Genomic DNA, 11,410 nt, shown 5'->3' with positions numbered 1-11,410 from the left:
TGCCAATAGGAAGTACTTTGTATTAATAAAAAAGTAGTTTTGGCATTAATAAAAAGTACTTTCTGCTAGTAGGGGCTATTATAACAGTTCCCAGTAGACCTCACGGATTAATCCTATGCCCAACTCTTCAAAAAAAAAATGTCTTTCAATCTGGGTCCTGACAGAGATAGTCAATTGTCTTCTAATAATTTTAAGTACTTCCCACAGATCCCAACATCCCTTGCAGGTAGGAAGAGGCTGTGAAACAAGTTCTGAACATTAAGTGATGAGCAAAGCAGGGTAATTCACTTCTAGGTCCCTGGTAGGACCTTCTGAGTTTGGCTTCTTTTTCTTAACATAATGTTCTCAAATTGCATCCATTATTCTGCAAATGACATCATTTCATTTTACTTTATGGCTGAATAAAACCATATTGTGTATATGTACCACAGTTTCTTTATTCTTTGGTTGATAGATACCTAGGCTGGGTTAGCTACTGTAAGTTGTTCTGCTATAAACATGGGTATGCATGTATGACGGAAGTATGATAACTATTCTTCAGGATAAATACCAAGGAGAGGGAAATCTGGGTCAAATAATGGCTTCATACCTAGGCTTTTTGGGAATATCCATGCTGATTTTCACAGTAGTTGTACAAATTGACAGTCCCACCAGTAATGTAAAAGTGTTCCTTTTTTTCACATCCTCTTCAGTATTTATTATTATTATTATTTGTATTCTTGATGACTGCCATTTTCACTAGTGAGAGATGAAAACTCAGTGTGGTTTTGATTTGCATTTCCCTAAATGCTAATGAGGTTGAACATTTTTGTCATATATTTGTTGGCCATTTGTATTTGTTGTTTTGAGAAGTATATTTAGTTCACTTCCCCTTTTTTAATTGGATTTTTTTGGTGTTTTTTTTATTTCTTTATATATTCTGGATATAAATCTTTTGTCAGAAGAGTAATTAGCAAAGATTTTCTCTTATCCTGTAGGCTCTCCAACTTCTTGTTTCCTCTGCTGTGCAGTAGTAGGTTTTTAATTTGATACCATCTCATTATTCACCTTTGGCATTATTTCCCAAGCTTTATGGTTCCTATTGAGAAAGTCATTGCCTGTGCTTATATGTTGGCATGTTGACCCTGTTTTCTGGTCTAATTTCTCGATCTTTGATCCATTTTGAGTTGAATTTTGTGGAGGGTGAGAAGTAAGCCTCTAGTCTCATTCTTCTACAGTTTTCCCAGCACTTTTTTGTTAAAAAGGCTGTCTTTTCTCGGATGTATACTTTGGCACCTTTGTCAAGGATGAGATGACTGCCTCTGTGTGGGTTTGCCTCTGAGCTTTCTATTCTGTACCATTAGTCTACATATCTGTTTTTTATGCCAGTACCATGAAGTTTTTATTACTATAGTTTTGTAGTCTAATTTGAAGTCAGGTATTGTGATACCTCCAGCATTGCTTTTTTGGCTTAGAATTTCTCTGACTATTCTGGGTCTTCTATTCTTCCAAAGGAATTGTAGGACTAGTTTTTTTCTAGTTCTGTGAAGAATGTCATTGGTATTTTGAAGGGTGTTGCATTGACTCTGTATATTACTTTTAGTAGTACGGCCATTTTAACAATATGAATTCTGCCTCTCCACGAACATGGGAGGTCTTTTCATCTTCTTGTGTCTTTTTCCATTTCTTTCTTCAGTGTTCTGTAGTTTTATCATAGAGATCTTTGAACTGCTTTGGTTAGATTTATTCCTATGTATATTATTATTTAAGCTATTGTGAATGGAATTGTTTTCTTGATTTCTTTCTCAGAAGATTCATTATTGGTATGTAGAAAAGCTGTTGATTTTGTAACCTGCTACTTTGCTGATTTGATTATTAGCGCTAGCTGTCTAAATATGGGCTCATATCGCCTGCAAACAGCGATACTTTGACTTCTTTTCTATTTTTATCCCTTATATTTCCTTTCTCATCTATTTGCACTGGATGTCTAGCTCATTCTCAAGGTTGGAAGAAATTGTGTGATTATTTCCCCAAAGAGGTTATTCATTCCATTAACCTGTGTCTAACAACCCTCTTCAATTCCATTGCTTCTTAAATTGGGTCTTATTGTTCCATAGTTCTGTGTATTCAGATCACGGTTACTTATTTCCTATTAATACTGTCTGAATGTTCAAGGTTAACCACTTTGTATTCTAGCTTTGAGACTATCTTCAGCAAGGTCTAGTCTATTAGAGAGACTTTAAAACTGAATGTTTGACTTATTATGTCTTTCAGTGCTAAGATTTCTGTTTCTTTTTAAACATCTCTATTTTCCTTATTGAATTTCTTATTTATATTCTATACTAACTTCCTTGATTCATTCTGTATTCTTTTGGAATTCATTGGTCATCTTTGTAACTATTCTTTTCGTTTCTTTATCTTATATTTTCTCTACTTCAAGATCTTTGGAGTCAGTTGCTGGACAATTATGAATTTTAGGAGGTTTTTTTTCTCATATTTCTTGTATTCCCTTGTTAGGTTTTATGCATCTCCTGGGATGAATTTCTCTTCCAGTCTTATATGTTGGACTTTTTTTTTTTTTTTAAGGGCACAGCCTTCTCTTTCTAAAGTGTCCTGGAGTGATCTAGATCAAATCCCCCACAGAGGTATGGCATCCACAGCCCTTGTGTTAGCTCTCTGTTTTTGCTGTAGTAATAGGAGTTTGTGAGTGGGAACTATGGTCCATCCCTAGCCTTTCCTACTGTGGGGCCTGGTTATAAGTTTGGATTTCTTGGTCTCTTATATGTTTTGAAGTGTAACTGAAATTTGAGTATTGCTAACTTATAAGTGGAACAAGGTGCAGTATCTTTTGGCTGTTTTAGTTCAGCAGCAGTCTCTACCCTGTGAACTTGTAGTGTCCCTGTAGATTCCCAGCATCTCACAGAAAAGGGGAAATAATAGCTGTAACTGCTGCAAAGAATACACAGCATTAAGTATCCGGTGCCTGTTATGACATGCACAACACTAATTACCACAGAAGCAGAAATGGTGAGGTAATGGCCAACAGCAAAACCAATAAATAACTTTAAACTATATCTGGCATTAAAGCAAATAATAGGTGTCAACTATGTCATCTACGCCAGTAATAATTGCAACAATATGAACAGTGGGGCAAATAGTTCTAAAGTGGTAAAAATGCAGTTCATTAAGAGAAAATGTATAGGAAGGTAGGAGAGTTCAAAAGGTCAAGATATGAACAGAGAATGTAGAAGAGATTTAGCAAGTGATGATTTTAAAGCAGAGAAAGAACAAAAGGAAACCAAACCCAAAATAAAAAAAATTAAAAAAACAAAAACAATCCCAAACCCTAACCCTTAAAAGACAAGGAAGAATAACTATATTAATAAATGCTAAAAATCAGAAAGAGGAAACAAATATGTATATGCATATATGTCTACAAACCAATCAGCACAGCAAGCAAAACACACACCAAAAAGATTCTAAATGAAAAAAAGAATTATCTCCACTGAGGTGATCAACTACTGATAGGAATGGATGGGTTACTGCTTCTGCCCAACTGTCCTTTCCATTTCTTCTTAGACTATGTACTGAGAGAGAGAGAGAGAGAGAGCAAGCATGCACAGGTGCTGAGGGTCGTTAACCTCATCTTCTTGTGTCACTCACTGAGCTGCCACTTGGAATAGGCTAAAACGGAGCTTGTTGAAATAACTCCCAGCTTCCCTTCTCACCAGTATGAGGTAAGACAGAATGGGAAGTGCTGTCAGTTGGAGTTTCACCTGCACCAACCAGATCCATGCATTCCCAGGGTGGGCTGCTGAAGAGTTCTATAAGGGAGTTCCAGCGACTGGGGCTTAGAGGGTGTGTAGGTGGTATCATCTCTGGAGAGATTAGATCAACACAGCCTGAGGACCTGGCAACTGCTGATCTCTGTCAGGTGTCTGGATCTCAGGAGCCTCCCAAGAATTCTACTTGCAGGCTGGGAAGCCAATCCTCCATACACTCTGCTGCCCAAGGGCACAACCTTCCCAGGCTTAGTCCTTGGGCATGTTCACACCCGCCTGTTCAGTTTCCTGACCCTCTTCAGGTGGTCATGTGAGCCACCAACTCAAAGGGAAAGCAAGTTGGACTCCCCTTCATTTTTCTGACATGAATCCCCTGGGATACAATCTTCTCTTTACCTATTTCACTTATGTTCTGCTAGATACACCCTAGGCCACATATTAGGTGTTTTCCAGGCAGTAGGGCAATATGTGCTATGTGAGCCAGTATTTTTATGTGTAGTAGATCCTGTTGCAATACATTACAAACTTAAAGGGATTGCCAATTTCCTGGTAAAAATTCCTATTTCTGTATTTTCTTACTCCATGAAAACTGAAATAGCTAGTCTTGGGTGAAGGTTGTGAATTCTTTGATAACAAAAAAAATTATCTTAGAGCTCTGAAGTTTGGAAAATACTGTTGAGGTTAAAGGAGCCTAGTACTAAGAGTGGGGTCATCAGTGAGATGTGGAAAAGAAGATCAGTAGGGCTGAGTTCCTGTCCTGATACAATGACTGGAGAGAGGAGATACATGAAAAGGTAACTGGACAGGCTTTCAATGGGGAATTAAAGAGAAGATGGTAAGCACCAGAAGTAGTCAGAGATGAAAGAAAACATGGATAACTAAGGCGGCAACCTTCCTGAAGAAGTGCAAGTAACCATTTAGTGATTTGAAGTGTTGGGTATCCGGAGCAGGCCAGTTGGGTAACCGGGAACCTTAACATCTCACCACGTCAGACCCCCTGCAGCAGAAGCTCTAGGTGTGGAGGTGGGAAGCTTGCAGTCTTGAGCAGCCCCTACATCACAGTAAAGTAGGAGTGGCCACGCAGCAAACCTGAAGAGACTCCACTTAATATGCTTTACCTATCTTTTCTATTGGAAGCTGAATTACCTATTCCCATTTTCTTCCCTGTTTCAAGAATGATTTCCCAGGTATCTTTCCAGTGAAAAAGATCTGGGAAAGGAAATGACAAGGCAGCCAATCTTTTCTAAGAGACAAGTAAAATGAGATGCATAATTTCATTTTTAATATCCCTCCAGGCAGAAATGTGTTTTTACTTAAAAGTTGTTTTATAGACTCTTTTGGTTTGTAGACAAAATAATTAAGTTGGGTCTAATTAAAAGTGAATAAATTGCTTGCAGAAGCTGGAATACATCAGTGTTGATCTGAAGGGTGAAGAAAGTTGTCCAAAGTCTATAAAGCTGAAGGCAATTAACAGATAATAGTACATATTGACTGACTTGATTCACTGCACTCAAACATATGCACGGTACCAAGTTACATTGCTGACATAAAACCCAGAAATGTTAGAGTTAAGTGGAGACAGGGAGCAGGACCTGAGAAACTTGGGAGATTTGTTAAATTCAAAATAACTGGCACCTGGTTTAGTGCAAAGTGATGAGACCAGATTTGCAAAGGGGAGTGAGAAAAACTCAAAGAGTAACTGCTTCTAGAATTTCTTTCAGAAAGGAATATGCTCTGATCAGCAATTGGGATGAAAATCAAGGGGATAGAATTAAGGGAGAGGGAAGGAGGAGAATTTGGAAAAATAATTGAAAAAATGGTGATTGGATCATAGCAGTTTATCTATTGGAAAAAGGGACAGGGGAGTTTTTTTTTTAAAATAAGTGAAATGTCCACTTAAAATATGAGACACAGAATTATAATGTCCTTCCATGTTACTTTAAGATTCTTATTAAAGAATCTTAAGCGGTAGCGCGCTCGCCTGGCATGCGTGCGGCCCGGGTTCGATCCTCAGCACCACATACAAACAAAGATGTTGTGTCCGCCGAAAACTAAAAAATAAATATTAAAAAATTCTCTCTCACTAAGAAAAAACAAAAACAACAACAACAACAACAAAAACTTTAAAACAGATTTGCTCTGTTTGTTTTCACATGACTGGGGGTAGAGGTCTCTAAGTCAAGGAGGAGGAATTATTCCTAGGTTTGGCTCAGGGACATGAGAGAAGATAAAAGAAAAGCCACAAGAACAAGAAATAGCAAATGCTGGAAATTAGAACCAGAGATAACTGGGAGAAACATACATCCTGAGGAATTACAGAAGCTGTGGGGGAAACAGCATTGGGGTTTCATGAGGATATGGGATTAAGGTTCACCTTGATCTCATGTAGACCTTAAAGGGCAGAATAAGGTGAGCCCAGATAGCTGACTCATACACCCTACTAATCAGTTGTGTGACCCTGGGCAAGTCATTCTTCTCTTTGGGCCCTAGTTCTTTCTTCTATAAAATAAGAAAATTGGGATAGGTGCTCACAGATGCGTCTTTCATCTCGGGTTTCATTCTCAGCCATACTATGTGAAGTCAGGGCATAATGGACCTTTCCAGGGGGCAGATTATTTCCACCCCAGATGGCAGCCTCAACTCTCAATAAAAGCTAAACGACCTCACAGGGCATGATTGCTAAGTGGCTGATCCCTTCCTTCTCATTCCAGGAATGGAGACTTCCATTTGTTTAGGTCGAGTTTCCTCTCATATGTGATTCGGGCCAGACATTTTCATAGTTCCAAAGAAAAAAAACTGAACATTTTCATCTCTGTCCTCTTTTATATTAGATTAATAGAATAACTAGACCAAAAGGCTTCCAAGTTCTGGGCCCAAAATAGGGAGGAATTCTGGAAAAGATCCAACTGCCCATTGGACATGGTCACTAGGACATCTCCCAAGGATGTCAATCTCAGTTTGCCTGCAGGTAGATGATTGATTTTATCTCCATGCATATGGCACTGCCACCTTGTTTCACCTCGTGGAGTGGCAACACTATTCTTTTAGTTGCATGAACATTTCCAGTCTCATCGAAGTGTTTCATCAAGTCTTGTTGATTCTAAACGACAAACCTTAAGTTCTTTCCATTCTTCTCTGGGCCAGAGCTACCAACCCTTCTCATGTCTTGGTTGACTCAAATGACTTCATGTTGTATCCCTGGCTTCCAATGTTTCTCCCAATCTGTTTTCCACAGTGAATCCGGAAAGGCATTGTCAAACTGTAAACCCACGGGTGCCACCATCTTATTGACAACCTTTTCCTGGTGTCCGTTTTCCTCAAATAAGGAACAACATTTTGACAGAGCCTGCAGCTCTTCTGTGAACTCACTCACCTCTCTGACTGACGCCATCTTGTTGGGCTCCTTCATCCTCTAGTCGTAAGCAAATTCTTTTCTTTCCTGTCATTTTTCTCTGTCATACCATTGACTCCAGCACTCTCTACCCCTCTCCCCTTCTCCAAATGCTTAGCTAATTTCTGTGCATTCTTTTAGACACAGAGGTTACCTCCCCCAGAAAGGCTTCCTGGACCTCTGAAGTATATAGTGGAGAGGGACATGTGCTGTGTAAACTCTGTCCTTGTCCCATTTTTACCTCTTATTTCTGTGCATTGAGCTATGGACTTGTCCAAATTGAGGGTTTCTACAGGCCACAATCTACCCTAAGGCCTCTTGGAAGCAGCCACCTTTGCTTCTGGGGGATAGTCCCTACTCTACCCCAGCACCTTGTGAGGATACTCACCATTCAGATCTTTCCAGGTGCAATGACTAGCACAAAGGTAAGCTAGATTTGTACAATGAATAAAACCCCCAAATTTGCAATTTATTATTATTATTTTTTAAATTCAAAACCTTCATTCTTATTATCCCATTTTCTCCCCTGAATAATCCTGGGAGGTTGGTTGGGTGTGTATCATAGTGGTTCTCTGCAACACAGGTGTGAAGTTTCTCAGTAATCCCATGGAGAAGCTCTCTGTAGTTAGGGATTTAGAATTCATAGAAATTCCCTTTTCTTGGGGCCAGGTTTTGGAAGTATAACAAAAAATATCGGGAGGGCATCAAGACAACATAGTAAATAAATAGCATCAACATAAATGGCATTTAATAACAATATGTATGATGTGATTTCTCTTTGGATCTGCTTCCTAGAATCTAATGCTGGCCTCTCCTGGCACAACAAACTTGCTATAAATTTTGTTTGCAGCTAGCATCTGTTATAAAGCATTAAAACGAAATCACTCTGATCCTATGACTCAGGGCTTTAAGAGTTCCTTGAATCTCAGAGACTGTTGAGAAATAGACTTTTGAGACACATGAGTGATCGGGAAGTGTTGCTGAAACCACCCTTCCATTACCCAGGGCTTCAAATTCTCATGTCCACTAAGAAGGATTTCTGGCCAAAGTACTTGTAATGGGATGGTGTCTCACATCAAAGCCTCCTCCAGGAAACCCAGGGATCCTCATTCACCTGTTTTAGATGTTCCTCATCTATTATTTCTCATATGCTATCTTTATTTCAAACCCTATAGTTCCCTCTTTTCTTAGAAATGAACAGATATTCGCATATTCCAGACCTGAAATTGCCTACGTCAACTAGACGATCTGCAGAAGTAAATTTGTTTATATAGGATTTTCATGTATGATGAAATTGTGGCTTAGAGAATGGCTGGGTAAACTGGAATTTTTCCATATGATGAATCTAAGTGCTTTTTTGATATAATATTTAAAATGATGTATAATTAATATTTTAATATAACTTCTATAACATTTAACTATATAAATGTGTATATATATTAAACATACTTATGTGTGTATATATATGCACATATATATAAGTGGTGATAATAAACAACAAAAATGAATTGATGTTAGGTGGCTATTTTTTGGTACCAGGGATTGAACTCGGGGACACTCAACGACTGAACCACATCTCCAGCCCAATTTTATATTTTATTAGAGACAGTCGAGTTGCTTAGTGCCTCACTGTTGATGAGGCTGGCTTTGAACACATGTTCCTCCTGTCTCAGCCTCCTGAGCTGATGGGATTACAGGTGTGCGTCACCACTCCTGGTTGAAGTGGCTTTCTTAAGTCACAAAGATAGTGAGTAACAGAGTTCAAGTCAGTTCCTTTATTTACAGCCTGAAAGCCATGACCTTTGGTTTTTCTACCTCCACGTGATGCAGAATTCCACTTGTGCTCCCCTGTAGCCTGACACATCCGATATCGCCCTGAGGGATTTGTTTAAAAAAACCTTCAGGGTCGGGCTCCAAATTCCTCAATAGGACACCCATAGCACAAGAGTTAAAATCAAGAATCAACAAATGGGACTTACTCAAACTAAAAAGATTTTTTCTCACCAAGAGAAACAATAAGAGAGGTAAATAGGGAGCCTACATCCTGGGAACAAATATTTACCCCTCACACTTCAGATAGAGCCCTAATATCCAGAGTATACAAAGAACTCAAAAAATTAAACAAGAAAACAAATAACCCAATCAACAAATGAGCCAAGGACCTGAGCAGACACTTCTCAGAGGAGGACATACAATCAATCAACAAGAACATGAAAAAATGCTCACCATCTCTAGAAGTCAGAGAAATGCAAATCAAAACCACCCTAAGATACCATCTCACTCCAGTAAGATTGGCAGCCATTAGGAAGTCAAACAACAACAAGTGCTGGCGAGGATGTGGGGAAAAGGCTACACTTGTACATTGCTGGTGGGACTGCAAATTGGTGTGGCCAATTTGGAAAGCAGTATGGAGATTCCTTGGAAAGCTGGGAATGGAACCACCGTTTGACCCAGGTATTCCCCTTCTCAGGCTCTACCCAAAAAACTTAAAATAGCATACTGCAGGGACACAGCTACATCAATGTTCATAGCAGCACAATTCACAATAGCTAGACTATGGAACCAACCCAAATGCCCTTCAATAGATGAATGGATTAAAAAAAATGTGGCATTTATACATAATGGAATATTACTCGGCACTATAAAATAACAAAATCATGGCATTTGCAGGGAAATGGATGGCATTAGAGCAGATTATGCTAAGTGAAGCTAGCCAATCCCTAGAAAACAAATGCCAAATGTCTTCTTTGATATAAGGGGGGGGGGACTCAAAACAGAGCAGGGAGGAAGAGCATGAGAAGAAGATTACCATTAAATAGGGATTAGAGGTGCGTGGGAATGAGAGAGAGAAGGGGAATTGCATGTAAGATGGAAGGAGACTCTTATTGTTATGCAAAATTACATATAAGATGGTGTGAGGGGGAAGAAAAAGAAAAGAGAGAAATGTGTCACAATAGATTGGGTAGAGAGAGGTGATGGGAGGGGAGGGGGAATAGGGACGGCAGAAGAATACAACAGACACCAGTATGGCTGTATGTATAAACGTGGCTGTATAACCAATGTGATCCTGCAATCTGTACATGTGGAAAAATAAGAATTCACACCCCATTTGAATCAAATGTATGATATGTCAAGATCATTATAATGTTTTGAGCAACTAATAAAAAAATTAAAAAAAAAATAACCTTCATATTTGAGAATACTTTTGGTTACTAGAAAAATTGCAAAGATAATACAGATTTCTTCACCTGAAATTCTCCCAGTCCCACGAAACCTGTAGAAAGGCTCTATAAGGAGACCATGTCCTAGAATCTCTTATGAGACCACAAAACCACAAGCCCAGGGACAGGCAAGGAAAGGAAAGATGAAAAGGGAAATGGGAAGAAAGTCGAGAAACAAGTTTCAACATTCCATTACTCCTCTGGCTTACGGGGTCAGGGCTCTTGGAGACACAGGGAATTAAAATAGTGATCAAGCAAACGGCACCCAGGAGCTTGAAGGAGGAGACAGCTTGGGGAAGGTCAGGCACCACATTGCCTCTAGAAACATCTGCCTGCTGAAGACAGCATCCCAGGCTTAATTCTCCCCCTTCATTAAACCTCAAGGGTTGACTAGAGACCCTGGCTATTGAGAAAACCCACTGGCACTGTTTTCCTGTTCCCTTCTGATTGTGTTTTGATTGAGGCTGCTGAGGCCGACCCGCTGACATCTCCTGAGGCCCAGGGGGTTGGCAACCATTAAAACATTTTTAGGATTTTGTGGGAGTTTTGTTGTCCAATTTATAGAACAAAATTAGCATTATCTCTAGGGTACTTTGACTTCTTTTTCTGTGATAGGAAATTGAGATAAAAGTAAATTAGCACATGTAGGTAGCTATACTCAAACCCCCGCTCCTACCCCCTAATAATATCATTCTATCCTTTCATCAAAGGGCCAAGGAGATAACACCCCATTTGGCGAGTGGATAATTTATTTCCACTTTTCTCAATCTTTTCTGAGTTTTGCATATGGGGATTTGGTGACGTTTTACATCTCCATTATAATGGTTTCTGTCACATTGCTTCACAGTTACGCAGCCTGCACATACTTCATCGAGGCAACTTTTATTTTCTTTGGAGCATTAGTAAAACAAATGATTGTGCTGTCTAGCCATGCGGATGGGACACTGCTGAGCAGAGTCAGGGAGGGTGCCTTTGAAGGAGGCAGCAGACTTGTGGGTTTTGGAGTCTGAAACGTCGCAGGGTGCACATTGAGAAGA

The sequence above is a fragment of the Callospermophilus lateralis genome, chromosome 5 (assembly GCF_048772815.1).
Source record: "Callospermophilus lateralis isolate mCalLat2 chromosome 5, mCalLat2.hap1, whole genome shotgun sequence".
Lineage (NCBI taxonomy): Eukaryota > Metazoa > Chordata > Mammalia > Rodentia > Sciuridae > Callospermophilus > Callospermophilus lateralis.
Note: the sequence above shows the minus strand (reverse complement) of the source record.